The 26,763-nt window shown below is 34.7% G+C and overlaps 1 protein-coding gene across 3 annotated transcripts in view; it reads right to left on the reverse strand.

The window, feature by feature from the left end:
- Corin (corin serine peptidase) overlaps nucleotides 1-26,351 on the reverse strand; it is a 77,122-nt gene extending 50,771 nt beyond the window's left edge. For 2 of the 3 annotated variants that reach the window (XM_089235926.1, XM_089235924.1), the window contains exon 1: nucleotides 25,940-26,351. The gene's annotated coding sequence lies outside the window, so the exon portion shown is untranslated. Of the gene's footprint in view, nucleotides 1-9,230; nucleotides 9,460-25,939 lie in introns of those variants that run through there. The other variant, XM_089235925.1, reaches the window with a different exon arrangement.
- Nucleotides 26,352-26,763: the final 412 nt, after the last annotated feature.

Below are 26,763 nucleotides of genomic sequence, written 5' to 3' on the forward strand. Positions count from 1 at the left end.
GTCTTTCCACAGGAACGTACCGTGTTTAATGTGTTTCAAATACGAGAAAATGCAGTAGAACTTGGTTAATTCGAGTTTTTGATAATTCGAACTTTCACAAATTCCCCTAGTGCTTTTCTATACTATAATTTAATGTTAAAATTTCTAGTTTAATTTGAAATTTTTGGATAATTAAAACTTAGAGGGAGAAAGATTTTAAGACTATTTGAAGAGACTAGAAATTTTTTTACGATAAGTTATGAGTATATACAGTCAATTCGTGATAACTCGAATATTTGTTTAAGTCGAAGTTTTCACTCATCACCAGGACTTTTTTGGTATAGTGTTAAAATTTTCCTTTGACTCGAAGTTTCCGGGAATGAGTGATTTAAAAAATACCATGTAGAGCAATAAAATTCAGTATTGGAATTTATCAGTTAGCATTTAGCTATGGCATTTAGCATTTAGCTATGGAATTTAGCATTTAGCTATGGCATTTAGCATTTAGATATGGCATTTAGCATTTAGCTATGGCATTTAGCTATGGCATTTAGCTATGGCATTTAGCATTTAGCTATGGCATTTAGCTATGGCATTTAGCATTTAGCTATGGCATTTAGCATTTAGCTATGGCATTTAGCATTTAGCTATGGCATTTAGCATTTAGCTATGGCATTTAGCATTTAGCTATGGCATTTAGCATTTAGCTATGGCATTTAGCATTTAGCTATGGCATTTAGCATTTAGCTATGGCATTTAGCATTTAGCTATGGCATTTAGCTATGGCATTTAGCATTTAGCTATGGCATTTAGCATTTAGCTATGGCATTTAGCATTTAGCTATGGCATTTAGCATTTAGCTATGGCATTTAGCATTTAGCATTTAGCATTTAGCTATGGCATTTAGCATTTAGCTATGGCATTTAGCATTTAGCATTTAGCATTTAGCTATGGCATTTAGCATTTAGCATTTAGCATTTAGCTATGGCATTTAGCATTTAGCTATGGCATTTAGCATTTAGCTATGGCATTTAGCATTTAGCTATGGCATTTAGCATTTAGCTATGGCATTTAGCATTTAGCTATGGCATTTAGCATTTAGCTATGGCATTTAGCATTTAGCATTTAGCTATGGCATTTAGCATTTAGCTATGGCATTTAGCATTTAGCTATGGCATTTAGCATTTAGCTATGGCATTTAGCATTTAGCTATGGAATTTATATGATTAAATTAGAATAACTTATCTTTTTCCGTATTTCTTCATCTCCAGTAGTTTGGCACACCTTACGAAAACGATATTCGTAAATAACGGTGTTATTTTAAATCTAAATATTTTATGTTGATTTGGGAAAACGGAAATCGGTCGAAAGAAATTCAAATTCTAGTTTTAAAATTCGACTAAAATATGAAAAATTATCAGCAAAATTGTTGCAGGTAAATGTATTGTTATCTAATCCTGTGTAACTAGATTCCCCAAAACAGATTATTAGGTAAAATATGACACGCGAGACAACGTGCAGAGATATGGTTAATAAAAGTTTTCGATTTTTCTAAATTTCAAAGAGCTTATATAATTCTAAAAATAATTTAGGCGCTCGAAAAGATGCGAAAAGTGTCAAAAATCAAGAATGCCAATCACTGATATCTCTGTGAATTTTCATTCAATTGCTACTGAGTGAATTTGTTTAGTTTAATAAAGATGCTCAAATTTTATCACTTGGCAAGTTTTTGATTGGACACATTGTAATTATTATACTATATTCATATTTCATTTATATTTTTTGAATTTTTGTATCTTCTCTTGAAAATCATTTTTTTTGTAGATTCGATAATCAAAAGCATTTTATTTCCTTTTTTTTGTATGTTTCTGTATGAGCAAGTTTAGTTTCGAAAAATTTTACAAGAAGCCAGACTGCGTTTCTCGATCAAGTTGTTAAACAACAAATTTTTAAAGGCAAATAAAAAGTTTAAAAATTCTGTTTTTTTTTTCTCTACTGTTTTCTGTGATAAGTTAACTCTCATTTTTTATCTTTATTCATCGAGAATGAGTAACATTCAAAATCTGAATCTTTTTATCGTCATTAAGAGCATGGAAAGTATCGGTAAGTTCAGATTTTGTAATGTGTCAATGAAAGTATATTTCTTTGACAGCCTAAGAATATAAGAAAAATTTAGGGAAACAGCTCAGCAACAGATGATCAACTGTTTTCGTAAATGAGGCTTTGAATATGGCCAAGAAATGCTGCACTGATGCTGAGAGATTCCAGAACACTGGGAGAATGTAGCAGCTAAGATCAATTATATACACAGTGCTTCTCAACCTAGGGCCATATGCCCCTCCGTCCCTATTGGCCTGGGATATTAGACGTAGGGCCACGGGAGAACATCAGATGAAAGGAGCGTCACGAAAAAAGATATGGGGACAGAAAACTGTGAGAAATAAAGCTTTAACGTGAAATATGGTAGTCAGAAATGTGACTACTTTCAGAAAATCCAGCAGAGCTGTCCATGAAACCGGAATCATCTTTACCCAGTTGCCGTAGCTCGGTACCTCATGACCATAAGGGGGGGGGGGCTACATGAATACATGAAGGGATCTATAATATGGTGCTATGGTTTTCGGGATGAGTATTCAAATACGTAAGCTGTTGTTGTCATCTAATTATGCAGTCCCAGAACATCACTCTGCCCGGGGACCCATAATATTGAGACGATCATGCATGAAACCTCATAAGAAGAAAACTGACTGAGAACTCTAGCCCAGGGCTGGCATGTGTCCAGGGTGAGGACCTATTGCCTCTCCCGATACATAAGGTCCGGAGTGGTGATTTATTGTGTAGGTTCGTTGAATCATCATGTATTTTACACAGAGCTATTTTTCCCACATAATTCGGCTTTTGATCATCCACCTTCTAGATCCGTGCCTGGTCAGAGCTCCAGAGATTGGTCGTATTTATAAAATTTTTGTTCATTATAAATGTAGTTTTGATTTAATTCAATTTAATAAGCAGAAAAGTTTTCGCTACTGGATGAGGTTAGAAGGCCTTGCATGAGACTGGGGGGGGGGGGGCATGAGAAGAAAAAACATAGCTGAAACGGGGGCCATGAGCTGAAAAAGGTTGAGAAACACTGACAAATATTATAATTATAAATTTTTAAAATTTCGGAAACAGTTTCGTAACTGATAAGAAATTTTAATAATTGTTATCATCTGCGAAGGATGATTACGTTGCAATTTGCGTTTTTCGGATCGAGGATAGATTAATTTTATAATTCGAACTTTTTCCTAATGACTTTGGACTTCGAATTAACCAAGTTCGACTGTATCTACGCAGAGTGTTTCAGCAAAAGTACCCGAAAAGAACAAAAATTCTACGGTTCATCTTAAAATTCAAGTAAAATATGAAAAACGAAAGATTTTTTTCATATTTTACCTGAGCAAAAATGAAGGAAATTTTGCTTTTCATGGTCGAATTTCGAAAAAAAAATGATTTTCCAAAAAAAAAAAAATTAAATTATAAAATCAAACATGAAATTTCGATTCTAATAAGTATAATAATTAGAATGAGCGCAATCAAAACTATTAACTAGTACTTGCTAGTTTGTGCCAACTAGTAAAATTTGTGCGTCTCACTATTATGCTAAGAGAAATTTGCCCTGTAACAATGATGAAAATTCACCGCGATATCAATGATTGACATTCGAGGAATTTTCGAGAAATAAAGCGAAATTTTCTGCATTTTTTGCGTCTTTACGAACACCTGAATTTGTTTTAGAATTATATAAGCTCTAAAAAATTGGGGGAAAAATCTCTCAAAAACTTTAGTTATCGATGTCTTTGCAGATTGTTGCTTTATATTTGACCAAATAATCATTTTTTGGGAATCCAGTTACACAGGATTATACCGTGGAACAATACAGTTGCCCGCAACAATTTTGCTGATAATTTTTCTTTTTTTTTTGTCGAAATTCTGGAATTTAAATTTTTTTCGAACGATTTTTGGGATACACCACATACATTTCCAAAAATCAACAGAAAAATTCGATTTTATTCTCTAATTTTCACTTATATTCTCATAATTTATCATAAAAAAATTCTAGTTTATTTAAATAGTCTATAATAATAATGATAAGAGCAATCTTGAATGATAGTGATGTTTTATTAATCTTTTGAATAATATTGACATCTTAATAATAATGATAATAATAATATTGAACAATAATGATGATAATAATAATATTGAACAATAACGATGATAATAATAGTGAATAATAATGATAATAATATTGAATAATAATGATAATAATATTGAATAATAATGATAACACAAATGATTATATTAAAAATTAGTTATAAAGGTAATAATTTTTAACAACAATGATAAAAAAATTTTCAATATTTATTTTTCGATAATATTGATAATAATAATCCCTTATAATATTGATGATGATGATTTTCAATAATAATAATGGAAATTGATTAATCAACTAATAAATCACTTTTCTTATCCTTCATATAAATAATATTGGTTTCTTTCTAATTATCTTGAACAAAAATGTTTTTTTTCTTACTTATCCATGGAAAAATTTCCTATGTGCAATTTCTCAGTAGGTAATTAGCTCTTGTAACAAAATGACCATGGCACAGTTTATTATATGTCATACTATTTTGTAATTAATATGGATTCATTAAATGATCACATGTTCTAAATATGTATTGAATTCTTATTTTATGTAATACTGCATAAGTTTTAATACATTCCATTCGTGAATAATATTTTGAAATTTAAGAGATACAATATTGATTTTGAATTCAGGATCATTATTTGGATTTATAGAAATATACAGGGCGATTCAAAACTAAACGTACAAACTTTTTGGAGAGGTAAAAAAAAAACACAATAACAAAACAGAATCACATAGGAATGTATGACCGGAACCTCCAACCTGACCAACTGGAGAATAAACGAAGATGCAGCAATGACAAGCCAATAATGGGTAGAGGAAACTCTTTATTTAGCGATTCTTTACATGAGGACAGTGCGTGTATATGTCAAGTTTCACAACAAGAGCTCAAAATTCTTACCATCCACAGTTATGCAGAATTCTTTTTTTGTGATACATTTCTGTTTGGTTTCGGTTTTGTTTTTGTGTTTTCTACCTCCCCTTAGTTTGTACGATGAGTTTTGAATGACCCTGTATATTGGAAAATTATGTCTACACGAAAGTATGCAACTTTTTAAAAAAAATCTCGAAATGAATATCAAATATATTTGCTTATTGCTTATAAAAAATACCCCAAAAATTGTTTTCAAAATAAAATAACATAATAAACAGATTTTATAGCGAAATCCATCCCTTAAGTCAATTTTTCCGTTGAAATAACTGAAACTTTCTCGATCCGAATGTTGTCTATTTCTATTGCTTTTTAATGCTCTTTTTTTTCTTCTACTACGGAATGTTACTCACATAATACCTTAAAAAGATACAATTTAAAGAAAAAAAAATCTTTTTTTTTTTTGCAAACACAAGAATACCAGAAATTCCGAAAAGTAGATTCTATAAAGTAAAAAGAATTTCTCTCTCTCTCAAAAAATGTCCTCCTTTCATTCCTATAACTGAGAGGTTCTTAACCTTTTTTTTAGTCGCGACCAATCACACCATCAATTTCGTGATCTATGGGTCCATATTTAATTTTAAAATGCTTACTTAATATTGCTTACAACAGAAAAATGTTTGGAAATTGTTTTCCGAAATTAGCGTAATAAGCGCATTAATAACATGATTTTAAGTGGATTTTTGTACGACCCATCTATTTTGAATGACTCGCGATGATGATCGAGATTTGAATCGCAAGTGACGAACCATCCAGAATTATGCGAAAAATAATTATAAAATAATAAAAAAAATTAAATTAATAAAAATTGCAAAACATCAGTTACGTCACAACATACAAAGTGTTTTTTTCAAGCTTCGTACACATTTCTAGGAGTATGAATACCTACATTTCTCTTATGGTATGCAAGTCCCTCTACGGAGTTTCAGGAGTATTTGAAGCATGAAAGGTTGAAACCACTGATTTAAAATAGAGTTTACATATACAGGATGAGGTGTAAGACGGGATCCGGGTTCGAACCCCACAGTGGTGGTCGGCTGAAGTTGGTTTTCTGTGGTTCCCAACTTCAAGGCGCAAATGCGAGCCGATCTCCCCGTTAAAAAGTCTCGCCACAGAGAGCAACAGTCCTACAACGATAAATCATTCAATCATAACACTTCACTCATAGTTAGAAAAACTGGTGGCAGATGGCAGCGCTACACATAACAAGCATTACAGAGAAACAAAAACTTCACGTCAGGTTTCACTACACGTACACGCACATTCCCGCATGTACCGATTCGTTGGGGGTTCCGCGGGGGGGGGGTGGATGTGGGGTGTAGCAGTAATAGGTTGGGCCTCCAAAAAATAAAATAAAATAAATAAATAAATATGGCTCGGGATCCATGATGTTCTTAAGTCAGCCACCTCGTTGGGCAATTTGCCTGTTGTGGCGTTGTATTTGTATTTGTATATAAGTGCAACTGAGGCCCTTATCTCATCAACCGTCCGTCGTAGAGGTATAGTTTCAGTTTCAAAAATGGTAAACAGGCGTTCAAAAATTACCCTGTACCAGTTTTCAGAGTGAAAGTACAGCGTGTAACAAAAAAAAATCTAAATTTTTATAAGGGCTCTCTGTCCTCTAACTTACAATTAGGAAGTTGTTGCCCTGTCTTTTCTGGGTCTAACAAAGGAGGAGATTCTATATCCTTGCATAAATATATATATGCAAGAGAGATGTTATATATGCAGTGTATATTTTCTGAAACGTAACAAACCTGTTGAATGAATAGACTTCCAAGATATGAGTATAAAATGTTAATTAAACTTCTCTCTATAGCGTTTATTAAGTTTTTTTTCGAAAAATTTCAAGAAGTTTTCCTCTTTTAAAAATATTTTTCGAGAGTTTAAAAGGAAAAAAAAACCATTTACTTTTATAGAGGAATTTTTATGAAGAAAACGCCCGAAGTCTTTCGTAGTTCTACACTAAAAAACGCTTTAAAAAAATGATAATTTTGCTCCAAGCGTTGAAGTAAAAAAAAAAAAAAATACGTAGGCACACAAAGTGAAGAAAAAGAAACCATCGGTTAATAATTAGCTTAATTACTCTTTCAGTAATTTATGATATTGTTTTTCTTATCAACAGCTTTCTCTGAAACTCTCAACAACATAAGCTAAGAAACAACTGATTTACTTTAATTATTTTCGAATTCATTCATACTCAATAAAAGATCATGCTTTGATATTTAATTTGCACTTTCTATAATACCCTTCGCTGCCTGGGTTTTCTCAATATACTTGACAGCATTAAAGAAAAACCGCCTTGAGGGAATAACCATGTCTGAAACGCATTGTTTGAGAACCAAAGTAAACATTCCAAGTCATTGCTGAGGTTCAAGAACAATTATTAGTCTACAGTTTTCCGATCATTTAGGGCATTTGTCCATCCCTGGCGAACTTTTAAAGTAGACTATCGTTCAAGTAGGGTCCTGTTCAGTATATATGCAATATTTGGCGAAGATCGGTCTGAAATTGAAGATTTCTATGAAGAGCACACACACACAGACAGAGAGAAAATCAATTTTTATATACATAGGCTTATTGATGAAAAAACATTTTTTTACGATATCTGACTACCTATGTTGTCACTGTTCAATCAATAACATTTAATATAATAACATTTTTTTATAGAAAAATTTGCAAATGGTGAAAACAATAATAAATTTTGGACTACCGTTGTCATTTTCTATGAAAAAGTCATTAGGATTTTTGTATTTTCGTGTATTTGCTTTGTTCGTTGGCGTCTTCTTAATAAATCTGATGTATTATTTGAAATACGATTGCAAAAAAGTTAAGTGAATAAAATATTTTGTTATTTTCACAGTACATTCAGCTAGTGATGATGCAGGGTCAGTACCAAAATTCAATTAATTGCATGGTTTGCTTATAAGTTACACCCAAATTTGTTGATGCACTGTACGTGTGTGAATCTTGAAATTCCATTCAACATATCGTATATACTGTAAAACACGGTATATTTCACATGTTGTACATCATTTTTTTCTGAGGATAAAAAATAGGTTTGTTTTGGAATCACAAAAAATGTGACTTTCATAAAAAATTAGGGGGAGGGGGCAATTAATAAAAATACGTGTGACAGAGCTCGTAGGTTTTCGCACATAACCTTAACAATTAGTAGCAAAATATCGTGTTAAAGTTTTGTAATGATAGAACCGCTAGATTTTTTGAAATCACGTTTCAAACTCAAGTAAAATGTCAAAAATGGCATTTTTCGTAAAATGCGTTTAAATTCATGGATATCATATTCATGGATGGTATGTAAAACCGTAACAGTAAAGTAAGCGTAACTTCGGGTCTAAGCGCTGCATAAACAGTACAAGACATGTTTCGGAATCTGTGAATCAACTCAAATGGAGCTCTCACAAGTAATAATAATGAAAAAACTATATTTCTTTCCAAGGGGCAGAGCTGATGACGAAATTTTGCTGACAAGAAGGGGAGGAGGGGGTAAAAAATGGCTAGAAATTTGCTTACGTAATACTTGAACAACCCCTTAGATTTTGCCACAATGCCTTAGAAATGTAAGGCAAAATATCATATTAAAATTTTGTAATGATACAACCAACAGATTTTTAGAAATCGTGTTTTAAACTCAAGTAAAATGTGAAAAATAGCATCCTTCGTGTTGTAAAATTATAAAAAAAACACGTTCAAGTTTTTATTCATTCTGATTATTTAATGTGAAAACACAACACTAAAGTGGACGTAACTTCGGTCCTTTTTTAGCGTAATATATACAAAAAAGTATGGAGCAGAGTAGATGAACTTTGCCTAATAATACCCAGAAAATCACCTACGAATAAAGCAAATACAATATCTTGTATTTTGCTTCATTCGTTGGTGATTTTCTGAGAATCAAAAAAAAAAAAAACAAACTTGCTTTGGAATCACAAGAAATGAAACTTTCATAAAAATTGAAGAAAAAAAATAAATAAAAATCGATATTTTCTTCCAAAATGACGTTTTAAACGCAGTCGCGAATATCTTATAACCTGAACAAATTCATTCACGAATTTTTTGATAAAATTCGAATTTAATCTCTATATAAGACGACGATAAAAAAAAATGAAATACCTGTTATAATAGATGCCGTTTCAGGTAGAGCAAACTCGATATATTTTCCGCTATTCTGGATTTCTCAGAAAGTATAAAATTCTTAAACATCGTGATGATGAATTCTTATGCCTTTGGGAATCCGCTCAATAAACGATCGTAAGTCTCTGTATAAACTTATAACGTTGAAGTTTCATATACAAAAAAACCCAGGGTTTCTCTCTTAGATAGCTCAACATCGAATGTGTTTGTTGACAAGTGTCTCGGCAGGTATATATTTTCCCACATTGCTCGTAAGACATCCTATTTTCGGTGCTGTTACTTTGGTGAGTAAATAAGCTCTTTCTAAAAATATACATCACACGTCATCGAGGTCCAAGCCATTTTAGTGTGGGTAGTATTTTTGTTTTGATGTGGCTTAAAATAAAACTATATTTAGACCACATACCAAAGTTGACTTCATCTTAAAATTAATTGTCGCAGACAAATGCACGAAAAAGCTGTGGAAGTTGGTTGTGTACAAAGAATGAAATTGAATTGATCTGCAATTGAAATTGTTGAGTTGGTGTTTCTTTAGAGCAGTGGTGCTCAAACTGTGGGTCGCGACCCCCTGGTTGGACACTTAAATGAGCGGGGGGGGGGGTCGCAATAGATATTTTCCAGAATCTAACGTCTTAAAATAAATTTATTTCATTCTTTCGTAACGTAAATAGATATAAGTGAAACCTAAAACACACACACACACACCTTAACTCTTAGCTTTATTCATGTGTGCATTCACCAGTCAAAAAAAGAAGTAAAGCACACACAACTATTGAATTAGGCGTCATTCAAGTATTACGTAAGCAGATTTTCAGCCATTTTTGACCCCCTCCTCCCTTGTCAGCAAAATTTCGTCAGCAGCACATATTTCATATCTTCAAAAAGGCGTGGTTGATGACGTAAGCAACCTTTAAACCCCTCTCCCCCCCCCTTGTCATCAAAAGTCAGCAAATCCGAACCCCCCCCCTCCCCCCGATGCTGACGTATAACTTGAATGTGACCCCTTAGAAACTACACAGACCATAGACTAAAGATATAAGTATTATTATTCTAACTCTGTAACACAGACAGAGGGTGTATGGAAAAGGGAAACTCCTCCATCAAAATTGAAAATCTTGGAAACGGTAAATGAAAAAATATATATATTATTTTTCATGCTTGCAGATAGTTCCGTGAAATTTCAATTTTCAGGTTTAACGAAATCATGTCGTCTCAGATTTTTATGAAAAGGAAGCCCTACAGTCATTCAACTTTCATTGGTTGTCAAACACGGGTTGATTTATCCACTACATGCACGCATATAAGCACGAGCACTGATGCATCTCAATTAGAATGTCAGTTTTTCAAAAATTGCGAAAGATGCAAAATTGATTATGGACATATGAAAAGTATCAGTGCAGCGCTCGAGGAGGGGGGCGAGCAGCCTATAAAAGTTTTGACAAAAGGGGATCTCGCGTCAAAAATTCTGTGAACCACTGCTTTAGAAAATGCCGCCTCTGCCATCGGTTGTCTAAAGTAGAAAAATTAACTTTTTTTTAGTTTAGACAATCCCTTGCAACATGAATGACATATCTGAGTTCTACACGTTATTTGGATACTTTTTCTAAATGAAAGAATGCATCAGAGATCAACGGGTCGCCTGCAAATGGCCACAAAGGAAATTACGGAATCACCCTGTATGTTTGGAATGTAATATTACTTCGACGCATTCACTTCATAAGCGATTTGCGAGGCTCTATACGACCTATTTAACGACCTGTATATGCACTAAAATTAGAGTTAGATTTTTCAAATGATTTTTCAAGTTTTTCCTATACGTGCAGGAACTGTGAAAACTATTTGCAGCTCGAAAAAAAAACATGCATTTAAGGGTTAAGATCCCAGGAACTTATTCGCACATTTGTCAAGTTAACTCTTATGTGGTAGCCGCTGTGGTGGTCGAGTGGTTATATTGACGGACTCTCGATGCGAGGATCCGGGTTCGAACCCCACAGTGGTGGTCGCCTGAGGTTGGTTTTCTGTGGTTCCCAACTTCAAGGCGCAAATGCGAGCCGATCTCCCCGTTAAAAAGTCTCGCCACAGAGAGCAACAGTCCTACAACGATAAATCATTCAATCATAACACTTCACTCATAGTTAGAAAAACTGGTGGCAGATGGCAGCACTACACATAACAAGCATTACAGAGAAACAAAAAACTTCACGTCAGGTTTCACTACACGTACACGCACATTCCCGCATGTACCGATTCGTTGGGGGTTCCGCGTGGGGGAGGGTGTGGGCGGGGTGCATGTGTGTTGTAGCAGTAGTATGTAGGGCCTCCAAAAAATGGCTCGGGGATCCATGATGTTCTTAAGTCAGCCACCTCGTTGGGCAATTTGCCTGTTGTGGCGTTGTATTTGTATGCGCACAAGAATGTGTTTCATAAGTAATAAATATCTTCTTGATCGTTACAGTGTAAGTCCACAAAAAAAGAGAGAGAGATTCCCTTCTCTTTATTTCTTCTTAACACATAAATTTCACTTTATTTTTAGCTTCTTTTGCTCGTCTTTTTTTTTTTCCTTCTAAATATATCGTAAGTAACGCAATGTTTTTCATTTCTGTGTCTCAACTAACATATGCTAGAAGCATCTGTAGTCACTGCTCCCTATCACTGGAAAGTAAACAAAAATACGCATTGTTTCTTTCAAATACGTTAAGGGGTGTTTCGCCAAAAGTATCCGTCAAAAATGAAAACTCTACGGTTTATTTTAAAATTCAAGGGGAATATAAGAAATGTACTGTGCGGAAATGAATTTATGTGCTATGTCGAATTTTTAGTTTTACAGCGCCACCTCGGAGTGAAATTTGAACTTTTCTGTTTTTGGTTTATCCAAAAAAGCAAAACAAAATAACTCTAGGCCAGCGGTTCTCAACCTTTTTTTGACTCGCAGAGCCCTTTTCAGTATATAATTTCTATGGCGGAGCCCTGTTTGACTCGAGGAGCCCTTTCTTCTACATAATTTTTATGGCAGAACCTTGTAGACCTCTCTTATTTACTTAACTATCAAATTTGCTGATTCATTTTATTTTCCCCGAGTCGCCGCGGAGGCCCTGGGAGGTGCACACTGAGCCCTCGGGGATCCGCGGAGCACCGGTTGAGAACCGCTGCTCTAGGCTATACCATAAGTATTTTAGTGCAAATCGCACTTTTTTATGTGAATTGATTGATTTTTTTCATCAATTTTAAAATGTGTCCAGGACTTCTCGTTCTACACTGTATATTGAAGGTGAGTTTGTGAGCGGAATATAAAAAAAATATCGTTACAGCGCAAGTTCCAAAATATCTTGAAAATATATCGTTATAGTGGGATTTATCCTAGTAAAGGATATCGTTGTATCGAGAGGAGTTATTAGAATATGGGCAGTTCCAAATACGATTTGAAAAAATAAAATATCGTTATAGAGGTATTCGTCATTGTAGCGAGGTTTCACTGTGATCCGTTTTCTCTCATTCCCTTGGATATTTTGTGATGACCCTTTATAACTCCTATTATAAAACTCCGCTAAAAACTCAGATATAGTGAAACCTCGGTACACCGATACTCAACGAGCCAAAAAAAAACCATCGTTGTAGAGACGTCACCGTTGCAACGAGAGGTAGCATCATTATTAGGCACCCCCAAATTTATACTGTTGTTGGCATCTCTTCTGAATTCGCGTTATTAATATCACGTAAATTTATTTGCAATAGAAAAATGTCCAACTGAATAGTTGATGAATATAATTTAGTGGTTTCACCCTGTAACTTCACAACATTTTTGTGCACTACACAGAAAGTATATTTATATATGTAATATATTATATATTAGTATATATGTAAAATTACATCAACGCTTTCGGAGGCTGCAAAACATACCGATGTTACTGAACGACCTCGAAAGAATAAATACTGGTGAGAAATTTAAAAATTTATTGATGGATATTTCCAGTGAAATATAAAAAATACCGTTGTAGCAGAGTTTCAAAATTTCTTGGAAAATACAGGGTGGATGAGAAATCCGGGACACATTCTAAAAACTTTTATAAAATCAACTAGTTGAAATAAAAAGGTACGGTTTTCACTAAAATACTTATCGTGGCCTAAAGTATTTTTTTTTTTTTTTTTGATAAATTTGAAAAAAACAGCAACTTAAATTTCACCCACAGGTGGCACTGTAAAGCAAAAAAACTCGACATCACATAAAATGCAACACAAACAGTGCATAATTAACGTTTATGACACAATTTGCTTTACATAAAACTACCATATTTCAACATGAGCACCCTTTCACCTGTTCAGATGAAAACCTGAGTAGAAAACGACACCCATACTGAAACGCGATAGTTTGGATGTAACACAAATTGTGTGTCATAAAAATTAATTATGTTGTATTTTATGTGCTGTTGAGTTTTTCGTTATGGGGCGCCACCTACGAGAAAAAATTAAACTTTTTTAATTAAAAAAAAACTCTAGGCCATGATAAATATTCTAGGGCTAACCACACTTTTTCATGTCAGTTGGTTGCTTTGTTATTAAATCTTAAATTTTTGTTCAGGGCTTCTCATCCACCCTGTATATTGAAAGGTGAGTTTGAGCGAAATATAAGAAAAAAATATATATATATCGTTGCAGCAGAGTTTCAAAATCTCTAAAAAACATCGTTATACAGAGGTTTATTGTAGTAAAGGATATTGTTGTATCGTGAGGAGTTCAACTCTATACTATAGGCGATTCCAAATACGCCTTGAAACTATATGGTTGTGTTGCAAGGTTCCACTCTAATTCCATTTCCATTTCTGTGGATATTTTGCGATATATATCTCTAACTTTGACCATAAAACTCCACTAGAAATTCAGATAATAGCTTTCCCAGGTTCTAATTACGTTCTGGCGGAGATTGCTAATTGGATTGGCACCTCGATAAATAAAGTGTGAATTGGACTACGCCAATCTGATGTTATGGACTTTCCTCAAGTTTAATCATCCCGTTGAAATTGGCCGTAATGGTGTCCTTTCTCCGTTCATTTTTCATTTAATTTTCTCTCTCCTCCTTCTTCTTGTCCACGACTAGTTTAACCTCGGAGATTGGGGAGAAACCATCTTTGGGATTGGTTGTTGCTGTCCAGAAAAAAAAAAAACCAATCATCCCTGCAACGGATTTAACTGAATTACTGGGACATTTAACTGAATTAAAACTCGGGGAGTTTGTTTGGGAAGCTTTTAGGCGGCGGTAAAATCTGCAACGAAAACGTTTATACAAAGGGAAAGAAGTTTGAAGAGAGTGGAAATATTTTTCCACACACAACTTTTTTTTTGGTGTGCGTTATTATTATTATTATTGTTGTTATTATTGCTGAACGGAGATGGCGTTTTATGTTTTCTTAGCTTTCATCGAATTTTGTGCTTGGAGTATTTTGCCTTTTCCCTTTAATTCCCATCGCTTGTTCTCTTTTTCAGAAACTCGAAGAATTTTACGCGACGTGTTAATGAAATCTGGAACGTGTTACAATTGATTTATTTTTGGGAGTTCGTATATTGTCAAGGCTTTTCTTCGTGTACCGCGGTATTCATAATCAGAAGCGGATTTTTTGGTTCTCCCCCTGTGCGCTAGGAAAATTTTGCCGCCCGTCTTTCATTCTATTCTAATTTTCTTGAAAATTTATTTCTCTCGAATTTGCTGTCCTAGGCGAAGCGCGTTAAGTTCTCATAAAGCCCGCTTATTCCCCCGCGTCCCTGTAAATACGCCCTGTCTCTCAGTCACTCTCTTGGCCATTCTCGTGCTTGCACACTTTCTTGGTCACTCTTTCGGCCGCTAACTGACATCGTCCCTCCTTCTTTAGGTCACTCTTTTTGTGACTGCCATGTTTACAATCTCTCTGGCCATTCTTTTGGTGCACACTGGGCTGGTCCCTCCCTCTATAGATCAGTGGTTCCCAACCTTCATCCTGGTTCGGGTTCCAGTAAATTTGTTTTTATAAAAGGGGAGCCCTTTCATACACACGACTATAAGGGGAAGAAAATGGGAAAAATGAAACGGCAATTCACTCAAGGCCCAGTGGTTTAAAAACACTGCTGTAGATCACTCTTGGTCCCTCCCATGCTTGGACCACTCTTGGTCCCTCCCATGCTTGGACCACTCTTGGTCCCTCCCATGCTTGGACCACTCTTTTGGTCCCTCCCATGCTCACACGCTGGTTTTTGTCACATGCTTACACACGCTGTAGGTCATTGGTTTAGTGAACGACATTGATTTCAGTATTGCTTTCTTAACGTCTACATTCGCACGCTATGCTTTGTTCTTGAGTTTGGTCTGATGAAATTTCCTGTGCCACTGCATAACAAACGCAGCTAGGATGTGGATGAGAGGGATGGAAAAAAAGAGAAAAAATAGAGTTAGAAGAAAAGCAAAAAAGCCCCTAGTATTTATTTATTACCTCACGGTTAGAGTGAGCAAGCATATGTAGAAGCGTATCTTTACGTTGTGTCAGTTCAATGCAGTGATTAAACTTTCACGTTGATTTTAAAATGCTTAAAGATATTGTGTCAATATGAATAAACAGATACGGACCAAATGCACCCTACCTTACACCCTTTGGAGATTTCAAGGCTTTCCATTTGGGGTGGATGCATCTGGAATTCTTTATTTCTCTTTCAAAAACAGTATAGGACAAATTATAATATGACTTAACAATAGAAAGGTACTGTATAAAAATTTGCTCATAAAGTGTCATCATTGTGGAAAGGTCCGAGAATAAGTTGCAGACCGCTAAAAACTCCGATTTGTTCTCAGAAATCGGGATTGTACGAAAATTTTAGCTTTCAAATGAGAGAAAAGTCTATATGAAGATTTTGCCAGTCTAAGATAGATAGATAGATAGATAGAAGCGCCCACAACCCTGGACTGATGCAAAGCAACTTACCGTTACCTCAAAAGAGACAGAATTGTGTCAGAAAAATTAGCGAAGATTAATAGTAGTGGTCCCCTTGCTCACAAGTATCAAATCACTCGCGTCGTTCTCCCCATGAAGACAGCTATCGAGTCAATGTAACGTACAAGCCATTTGACTAAGTCAGTCTAAGATAATTTCGAGCAGGTCACAAAGGCATATTTACAGGCCCAAAGACGACAAGTTCGAAAGGGCAGCAAATTCTAATAGTTCACGGTCAAAAACATTAAATACATAAAAAAAATGAAACGGAACAAGTGAAAGCGGCAGGCGACAAAGCCGTAAATTCGCTTCTGGCACGTAAGTGTTAATTAATGGTGTTAATTAGATTTTTGGCTAATGTTCAAAGAAGGCTCCGAAATGCTGAACCTGGACCCAAACTCGATCTGTCGAATCGAAATTTTCGGCTGCTTTAGTGTGAAGGAAGCTTGGTTTACAATGGAAAAAAGGACTATCGGTGATCCATTGTCTGCATACTGAATTCGGAGAATTTCCGACTATCACGGAGAGCGGTAGAACTAACTGAAAGAAGAAAACTTGAAAGCTTTTAATTGAGGCCCTAAAATTAACAAATTTGCACGTGACAACGAGAAAGCGAAGCCATTAATTACGTGAAATATGTCCTAACACCGGAAAATAATCGTATGTTTCTGAGAGACAAAAGCCACAAAGATCCGATTCTTAGAAAACTCTGGGGAAAAAAATAGGAAAATAGTCTTTGATACAAAGTCTTTTTTTTTTTCCTTATTCCCGTAACACAAGCACCTCATTTCTTATTAACGAGCTAATTCAGACATCCAAGAGTCTGCCATTCCTTTCTGTAAGCACAATTCGGCTTAACGCCTGTCTGTCTGTTTCAGCGCAATGTTGGACAACATTGACTGAACACGCCCTAATTCTATCCTTAGAAGGTTTTGTGTGTGTGGAGTTTCTTATTAGTTTTATTACTCCTATTGGAATAAGAAAGAGAGAAAAAAAGACCCTTCAACCCTAAGAAAACTGTGATATATACGGTACGCATACACAAGACAGCCGATGATGTGCTTTTTTTTCTCTCCAATCTTCGATATCGGGTTTGATCGATGCGTTTCCATGAGTCGAAGCCGCTTCTCTAAAGAGAGATTGAAAATGTTTTAATTCTTAACCGAAGGAAGTAATATTCCTCTCTTTCAAGCTGTTCATTTATTCATCGTCTCTATAGTTTTTATTTCTAAGATAAAGCCCCCCGTATTGCACGTGGGTGTTGTCACGGCGAGCGGCTGAGCGATCTATCAATGTCAGAAAAGTTAACGTTAAAAAGTACTCGAAGTCTGTGTATCATCAAAACTTTTCTCGAAACCTTTCTATTACGTGTATAATGAGAAACAATTTTTTGTATTTCATTTACTATAGAGAGGTGTTTCTCAACCTGTGGTCCGCGGATTAGAGGTGATCCGTGGCGATGGCATAGGTGGTACGTAGACAGACTTGATAAAATTATTCACCCGTTGTAATTGATATTAGTTATATCTCTCTCCATACGGGTTCAAATGAAATAATACTTTCTTACTCAAGTTCGCCATACGTCATGGAGGAGAATGCAGGATATTGCGATTCTAAGTACGAGATACACTAAATTTTTCGAAAAAAATTGCTATTTATTTCTTTAAATGCATTTTGCTAATTACTGCTTGCTAAAATTGATGAAGGTGTGGAACTGAAGGGGCTGCTTGCTACAAATCGCAGTAAACAAAAATGCATTTCCCGAAAAAAAATATAAAAATGATCTGATGACCATATCTCATTGAGAAAAATACGGTAAACTGGGTTCTTTTAAGTAGCAATCCGAAAAATACGTCACATCACCAATTTTCATCAAAAACATTGACAGAAGTAGTAGTAGTAGTAGTATTGGAAGTAAGCACAATCACCAATCGCAATTAAAATTCCAACGTTAAATCTGGCAATTATGTGAGAAGAACATTTATAATTTTTACTATAATTATCATAATATAATTTACATTATGGAAACGCTGTGTGTTCACGACTTTAGCAAAAATTGTTTCAGACATTTTACTGGTCTTTGTTTTCAGAAAGGTTGAGAAATACCACCATAGAGAGTAGCGAAATCGCCGTGAAATATCGTAACGACTATTCACGGGCCATTTAAAATTTCTGATAAGGTTTATAAAGTAAAAAATATTTTGAATAATTATTTTAATCATTGTTTATTATAATTTCCAAAGTCCGAATTGCAGAAATGATTCGGATTTTGGCTTTCCATTTCGCGGAGCGTCCGGAGATCCCTGGCCACAGCTTGATGTGCTGATGTAAAACGGCCCGATAGGAGCTAAATCCATTTTTTTTTTTAATCGTCAACGTGTGATACATGTCTATATATAGCCGCAGAATTGGATCATCTCCATGTGACGAGAAAAAAAAAATTGAGAGGAAAAACTATAAAAATAATTACATAAACATATATGATTTTAAACTTTTTCCTCTCAAAATTCTGGAGAGGAAAAAGTGATTACCGCATCGAGACTGTTGCTTGATGGGTTGCCGTAATGTGGACATAATTATCGTGAAAAAATGCGCAACTTGACGATAATCTTGAATCATGTCTTTTTCGAATAAAATCAAATTTATTGTTATCATATAACAGCACAAAAAAAAGAGAAAAATTTACCAAGGAGTCAATCAAAAAATGACCCATTCTGGTAAATGCTAGTAAGAATTAGTATGGAAAAAACAGAATAGTGTGTGTCAACTAAAAAAAAAATCAAAATTATTCAAATTGAAATAAAAATTCATGGCAACACAGGAGAGCAATTTAAAAACAGTTCTACATTTATCAGTTCTTTTGTTATCAGACTTTAACCAGAGATCACCGGCCACTCCGCAACTATCCGATTTCGAGCTTTGGCACTGTAGCATATCCAAAGGGAAAAAAACAGTTCTCCCAATCATCGCCAGAGATTGGGAGAACTACCAGAGAGTGTATTCTTATGCAAGATCATAGCCAGAACGCTGATTTCTCTAGCAACGAGAGCCATCTGCTCAAGCTTCATAGAAAGTATTTAATATTTAAACAGATCTTCTCACAACACAGAGAATAGCCCCCTGTCTAATTTCTTCACTAATGCATATGACGTTGAGTCTACAAAAATGTGCTTTGCTGGTGTGAGTAATTTCACAGAAGCTTTAAGTAGATGTTTGGTCTATGAAATGATTTCAAAATACCTCCCAATTTCTCTTCATTAAGAGGCTTCCAGAGTTCCATAGTTCTCTGATGAATGATTACTGCTGTAAAATGATATGAAAAAGAGAATTTGATGCATTATACATTATTTGACAATCTGTATTGGGGATAACTACCGTTATGGAGATCAACAAACGCATTGAAATATTCAAAAAATATTTTAAAGAACTTGAAAAAAAAGGAAACCACATGCACAATCAAAATATTTTCCAATTAAACGTATTTTTATGGCTATGAATAGATGGGTAGAAAGTTCAACACAAGGTTGAATTCCGATAACTTTTAATTTGAAAATGAAAATTCTCTTGAGAGACTGGTGACAAATGAACAGTGTATTTTACGTTTAGAGTGGAATTGCAAACTATGCTAGACGGTAGTGATATCACCTGTGAAAACTCAAATACGTCCAATCTAAAAAGAACACTTATGTTCGACGAGAATGCATCTTTAACCTCGATTTTGGACCTGCATATTAAAAAGAACAGCGAAACGGAATCAGTTCCAATTTAAAAATTTGCTTGAATTTTTAAGAAGCTTACGGCTGTAAGTTAATGATATCAGTGGGTGGAAGAAATATGCAAATTTTGCTATAGATTGCATGAATTATATGTGTCGGTCCCTCCATACTCCGTACTAAAGGGTTGAACGCTATCTTCAATTAGATTATTCCCAATAATTTTGAAACCAATCACTTTCAGAAAAATCATCTAGAAAATGTACGTTTTTTTAATCAAGTGGAAGGGGAATCGCGTTTTTCTTTTACAAAATATGCGTAAAAGAACGCTTATTGAACAAAATTTAAATATTTTCAGAGAAATATGAAACTGAGTATTATTCTGTTGTGTTGTTGTTTTTCTCGCATGTGCTCTATGTGCAGGGAAAAGCCAACATTACGAGATCGGTAATAATAAATTTTGTTCAAAAGTATTATAATTATTTTTAATTAAAAACATTGTTTTTGCCCGTAAATCATACGAGAAAAATTCGTATTTGATTTAAATGAAAATAATTATAAATGTGAGATAATGATATAGAAATTATCGGTCTTGTAATGTTTGCCTTTTTACGTAACTCTTTGTATTATTCAAAGGAAAAATTTATATTTTTTTACAAAAATAATAATTACTTGAATATTTCAATGGTTGAGTTTAATTTTTGGCTGATAAGTGATTTTTCTTGCATTTTGTTAAAAATTGAAAATACTACTTTTGTGATGAAAAAATGGTATCTGTTAGAGAGTGAATTTGAGGAAAACCGAATTATTTGGACCGAAATTTATATAAATTATGTTTTATATTTTAGAACCGAAATTAAAACAAATTCTTGAATTGAATGCTTTTCTTCAAAGGATGAATTTGGTCAAAATTTTTGTAATTGTTTTTATTTGTTCATTCGAAAGAGAAGTTATTCATGAATTTAAAACTTTCATTTTCATTTCAACTAGAAGCGAAGTTATTTCCAATTCAGTAAAATTAATATAATGATCTTAGTTTGAAAATAAAATCTTTTAATGCATTTTCTGAATATTTATGTTTTTTGCTTTTACACTTCACGAAAAACTTGATTCCTCAAGAATTTTTCAAAAGATCTCCATGAAACTTTCCCACTGTATTTTAAAGAGTTCAAACTGTGCAATGAACTAAACACTAAGCAATATGTTCAAAATTTTTCTGATTTATACGATTTTGCATTGAGAATATCAAGTATTGTTTAAGAAAAATATGTATATTTTTTCACATATATAATCACATCTTTCATACTTCTAAAACTTTTCGTTCATTGCACAGAAAAATGCCACTGAAATAATACAAATACAAATGCAACGCCACAACAGGCAAAATGCCCAACGAGGTGGCTGATAATCTGTTTGAAGAACATGTAGACACACAAGCAGTAGTTTTTAGTGTACAGTGTCTATCAGAAGTACTAAAAATATGCTAATTTTACATATGTAATTTACATCTGTAACATTATAATATATTTTTTTTGCCAAAATATTCATGTGAAATAGCATTTATTTTCTTAATTTTACACCGTATTCAAATCAAAACCACGTGTGTCTTATCTAAAACGACCTTTTCTAATAAAAAGTGCCCCGAAGGAGGGAAGTCTCTTTAATCTCTAAAAAAGTTTTGCATATGGGTTCCAGTAAATGAGAATATAAACAACGTAACATTTGAAATGAGATGCACACATGCCTACTCGAGATAATCAAGAGCAGTGGTTCTCAACATGGGGCCATATGCCCCCCCCCCCCCTGCGGTTCTGTGATATTCTAAGGGAGCCACGGGTCAAAATAACATGAAATGGGAGCCTTGACCCTTTATTTTACACAGACCTATTTTCCCCATATTATTAGGTTCTTGGGAGGGATGATCACTCACTTTATGGAACCGTGTCTGTATTGGGTATTCTGCAAAAAAAAAGTAAAGATACCGCATGCGTCGGCCAGGCTATATCCAATGACTATTGATGGAATGGCCTACTTCAATGACGTCACAAGCTTCGCGTGTTGGTGTTGGCCTGATCCAGGGTTCCAACGATTGATCTTATTTATGAAAAAAAAAAGTGAAAAATTTAGTTTTGATTAAATTTAGTTCGATAAGTAGATGGTGTCTCGCTCTGGCATGGAAGAGGGGAAGGCTGTAAGACAGGGGAGCCACGAGCAGAGAATATAATCCAAAGGGAGCTACGAGCTGAAAAAGGTTGAGAAACACTGATCAAGAGGATCACGAAAAGGCATTACCCGGGTATACTGTGAAGTGGTTATAGGAGCATCCTAATTGATTCACTCAATCAACTTCGCGACGTCGTACTTTGTGGATTGGAAGTCCGGATCCTGTGAATCGAGAATTAAACTATTAAAGTTTTTATTTCAGAAAATGCCAAAATACGTAAAAGATCAGTCTTTTTTTTTATTTTACTGAAAAAAAGTATTTTACTAAAAGAAAAATAATCTCCAAGATGTCAGTGGATGAAATTCTCGATTTTTATATTTCCAATCTTCTATTTGTAGACGTTTACCATTCCACAAATTTTACCATTTTGCCTAATTTATGTGCTAAAACAGCTTGTCTAATTTTTTTTCACACTTCGAAAAGACATCAAAAAGTGGTAAAAAAAAAGGAATCAATGAATATCACGATGAAATTTCATTCAAATGTTACAAAATAATTTTTTTTTTTTGCTGTAATAGAAAAGAACACAAATTTTAACAGTTGACCATTGATCATATTTGTCGCAACACAGTCATTTTTTGCACACGAGCGTTAAGCACCGGCACCTAGGGGCTGAGGCCATTTGAGCCCCATCCCCAATAAATTTTGTAAGGCGGCTGAGCCCTCCCAATAATTTCTGAAAAAAAGCAATGCAATTCACCTTCCTCCTCCGGCGTACACGGTTGAGTTCCGTATAGACGGGACGGCCAGCAAATTTCAGCCCCTGAAAAATTTTCTTCATGTCGGTGCATCTGCACAAGACACAAGAGGGCTAATTACACCGGGACCTACAATTTATTGCCGATTTCGAAAAGCAGCCTTTTTTATAAATGTTGGCCATGTGTTGGTGCGTAACCCCTCGATGTGGGACTCCATGAGGTAGCAATCTTCTGTTGTAATGTCGCCTTTTCCGTTCATGTAACCTGTGTCAGGAAAGTTTCTGACAAGGACGAACGCCGGGTATCGAACTCGCGACCAGTGTTCGCCAATACGTGTCTGGGGGGGAGGGGGTGTTGTAAATTTTACCACCCCCCCCCCCAAATTTCATTGAGCAGTGAAAAAAAATACTTCAAGCTTTAGGTAACTTATTTCAATAGAGCTATTCTTCACTGATTAATTAAAAACCCCTCTTATTACGGAAATACCACTTTAAAATTTTGGAGAGAGGAGTGAAATTACACTCTTCAAAATTATATTTTTGGATAACACTGCTCGCGACACTTTTAAACACCCTTTGGTACTTCAGACGCGTATCTTATCGGCCTTGGCTATCACGCCCTAAAGTTAGTTTTTGATAACTAACTTCACACGTATCTAACAAATTTGCTATATGGAAAGAAAAAAACAAATTTTAACAGTTGAAATTTTTTTTTGATCGCGGGGGGGGGGGGGGGTTCGGTTTAAAAAATTTAATTATTTATATTTTATTTCCCTATATTTTCATTCCCGTCATGCAGAAGATTTAAATTTAAGAGAATCAAAAGCACAGTTGATATGCACAGTTTTATACTGAGGTCATCCATACAACTTAATTGCATTATTTTTGAAATTATTTTCAAGCATTTTTTTGAAATATATTTTGATTCTAATTTTCGAATATCGCCGAACGTTCTTCATTAAAGTTTAACCAATAAAAAAAAAGAAATGCCATTAATCGACGATCGTGTTAATGATCACGAATTTTCGAATTCGAAACTATCACCATTAGCTTTTATCAGTAAAACTAAAGTTTTTCAACAAAAAAAAAAAAATTACTTGCTGCATTAGTGAGAAAATGATCGATTTATAATCACCATCACTAATGTCTTAGTTAATACCTTGGAATTTGTTACTTTTTTGATAGGCTTATAATATTAAAAAAATTTACGTTGAATATATTCCCAACTACCAGCCGCGGCCAGGTATACTGGGTCCTGACATCAGTCAAATCGAACCGTGAGTGATTTATCGTTTGATTTTTCTCCATTTGTTGCTCATTAGTCGTGTGTATAACCTATAACCGGGCCTTCCACTCACAAAAATAATAATAATAATAAACCTTGCCGCGGGCTTCGAAAGGTTGAGATCTACTGCTCTAAGTCAGTCTCATAGCCACACACTTTCTAGATCACTTTTGGTCACTCACATGCTTCCACACTGTTTTGGTTACTCACATGCTTGCACGCTGCTTCAGTCTGCCACATGGGTGCACACGCTCAGGGTCACTCGTTCAGTCATTCACATGATTGCACACGCTCTAGGTTACTCTTTTGATCATTCTCACGCTTAGCGTCACTCTTTTAATCATTCTCACACTTTGCGTCACTCTTTTAATCATTCTCACACTTTGCATCACTCTTTTAATCATTCTCACACTTTGCGTCGCTCTTTTAATCATTCTCACACTTTGCATCACTCTTTTAATCATTCTCACACTTTGCGGCGCTCTTTTATCATTCACATGTTCGCAAACACTCTAGATTACTTCATACGTTATGTCATTCACATGATTGCGCTCACTCTAGGTCACTCTTTTGATCTTTCACGTACTTGCGCACGCTCTTGGTCACTCTTTTCCTTACTCACGTGTTAGCTCACTAATTTTTTTACTCATATGATTGCAAACTCTCTAGGTCACTCCCTGACATAGTCTCTTGCTCTCTGGGCAAACGCAGATTCAAGGTTATAAATGTTGGCTTCTCTTCATTATATACTAATTTTCTTAGACACTCGTTCCTGAAATTTGCCGTCGCTCTGAATTGGTCACCCTGGGCTATAGCCCGCTAAGCCCTCCCATAAATACGACACTGTTGCCAATATCTAATTACTAAACCGGTGCTGACTTCTAATTTTGAATATTTTGTTCAAACGTTGCCACTTATCATCCTATAATTTGCTTAGGTGAAGAAAAAAAAAATGTTTAAAGAATTACAAAATTAATTGAAAATTTTCACAGTCCATGTGTTCTATAACGTTTGAAGCGTTTAAAAAAATAATATCCTTATAGAACTTAACACTAGAACGGCCGGTGCCGTCATTTTGACGGTTTTTGATTTTGAAAACGCTATAATCCCGACAGTATTTAACGTACACGCTGCATTTTTGGTGACTATTTCTGTACTTCTCTCTGTGTACAAAAATTTGAAACCATTAAAGGTTTTTTTCGAGAGATATCGACGTTTATACCGTATGTGAACTGTACATGTTTTCTAAATATCGTTTTCTTTTTCGAATTATCGAGATTTTACTGTATATCACTTATCTGAAGTGCTATGTTTTGGAACATAACTTAAGACAACTAATCGGTTTATCAAATAAATGAAATTCAATGCTGTGCTCAGATGGCAAAATGTTATGAGTCATGTTTTCCAAAATAATTGAGTTATTTCGCATTCAGGGATCTCATTCGTTAATTTTTAGAAGTTGGAAAAATGTTGCATGCCTCTTTTAGTTTATGAAGAAACAGCGGAGGCTAATTGTAGTAAGTCGAAAAGCCATAGAATCGCATGTTGGCAAAATATTATTCACAATTTGCATTGAAATTTTTAAAAAAGTGACTAAAATAACATTTCGTCAGACGAACTCAGAATTATAAATTTATAATAAACATTTTAATCGAATTTTGATCGGCTCGAGTAACTCGACTAATCTTTAACTGCGAGCAACAATTGCTTATCAAAAATAATTAACCGAGCAAATTAATCGATTAATCGGAACAGCCATACTTATCATGCATAATTACACAATCATGATACTTGATAACAAATGTGAACGAATACTCACCTTATCCAAACTTTACGATGATAAAATTACTAGACGCTTTAATTTAGATGAACATTATTCCCGAAATTACCACAAAAATACAACGGTTAAAATTGTCATAAATCTATCCACTAATTAATACAATCAATTAATACTCTTCATACACGAAAAGTATTACAAAGTTTGCGAACGCGAAGTAAGTTTTTTAAACTGACTTGAGAAGGGGGTTTCGAGAGGAAACGGAACCTGTTGATTATCGTTTTCCGCTTTTTTCTGGAGAAATGAACTTTTCGGGAGAGAAATATATTATGAATTTTATTTATTTTTTTTTAAAGATAGACGAAGAGGTTGTTGATTGATGATGAGGAAGAGGAGAAGGACATTGCCATGTGCTTGTTTGTCGTGGAATTTGAGCGCTCGGCACGATCGGTATCTTGCGAGAAACTGGCGTTGCTTTCGCTTCACTTTTACGTGCGGTATGTACTGAGGATTGATTTTTTGGCGTTGTCATCGCACCCACTCCTTTTTTCCCTCTCTCTCTCTTTGTACTTCATCTCGTCTTTAAAACTTCCTACCCGTTCCTCTGACAGGTATTGCACCGTTTAATAATAACCTGTACAAAAAAATCATCATCATGAGATAGAAGTGTACATAGAAGTATGCCTATCATTATTAATCTCGCCTAGGTAGAAGGAACGAAGACAAATGAGTCGAAAATATGCAGCGTACAGTGTATTGTGCAAGGATTTAAATATATTAATATTTCAATATGGTGACATGAAATAATATTCAATGCATGATGTGCATGTTAAATCAAAGTTATGACTTTTTCATTCATTCGTTGT

The sequence above is a fragment of the Pholcus phalangioides genome, unplaced genomic scaffold, assembly GCF_987345545.1.
Source record: "Pholcus phalangioides strain wild (caught in Gottingen) unplaced genomic scaffold, Ppha-v1.0 ptg000009l_1, whole genome shotgun sequence".
Taxonomy (NCBI): Eukaryota; Metazoa; Arthropoda; class Arachnida; order Araneae; family Pholcidae; genus Pholcus; species Pholcus phalangioides.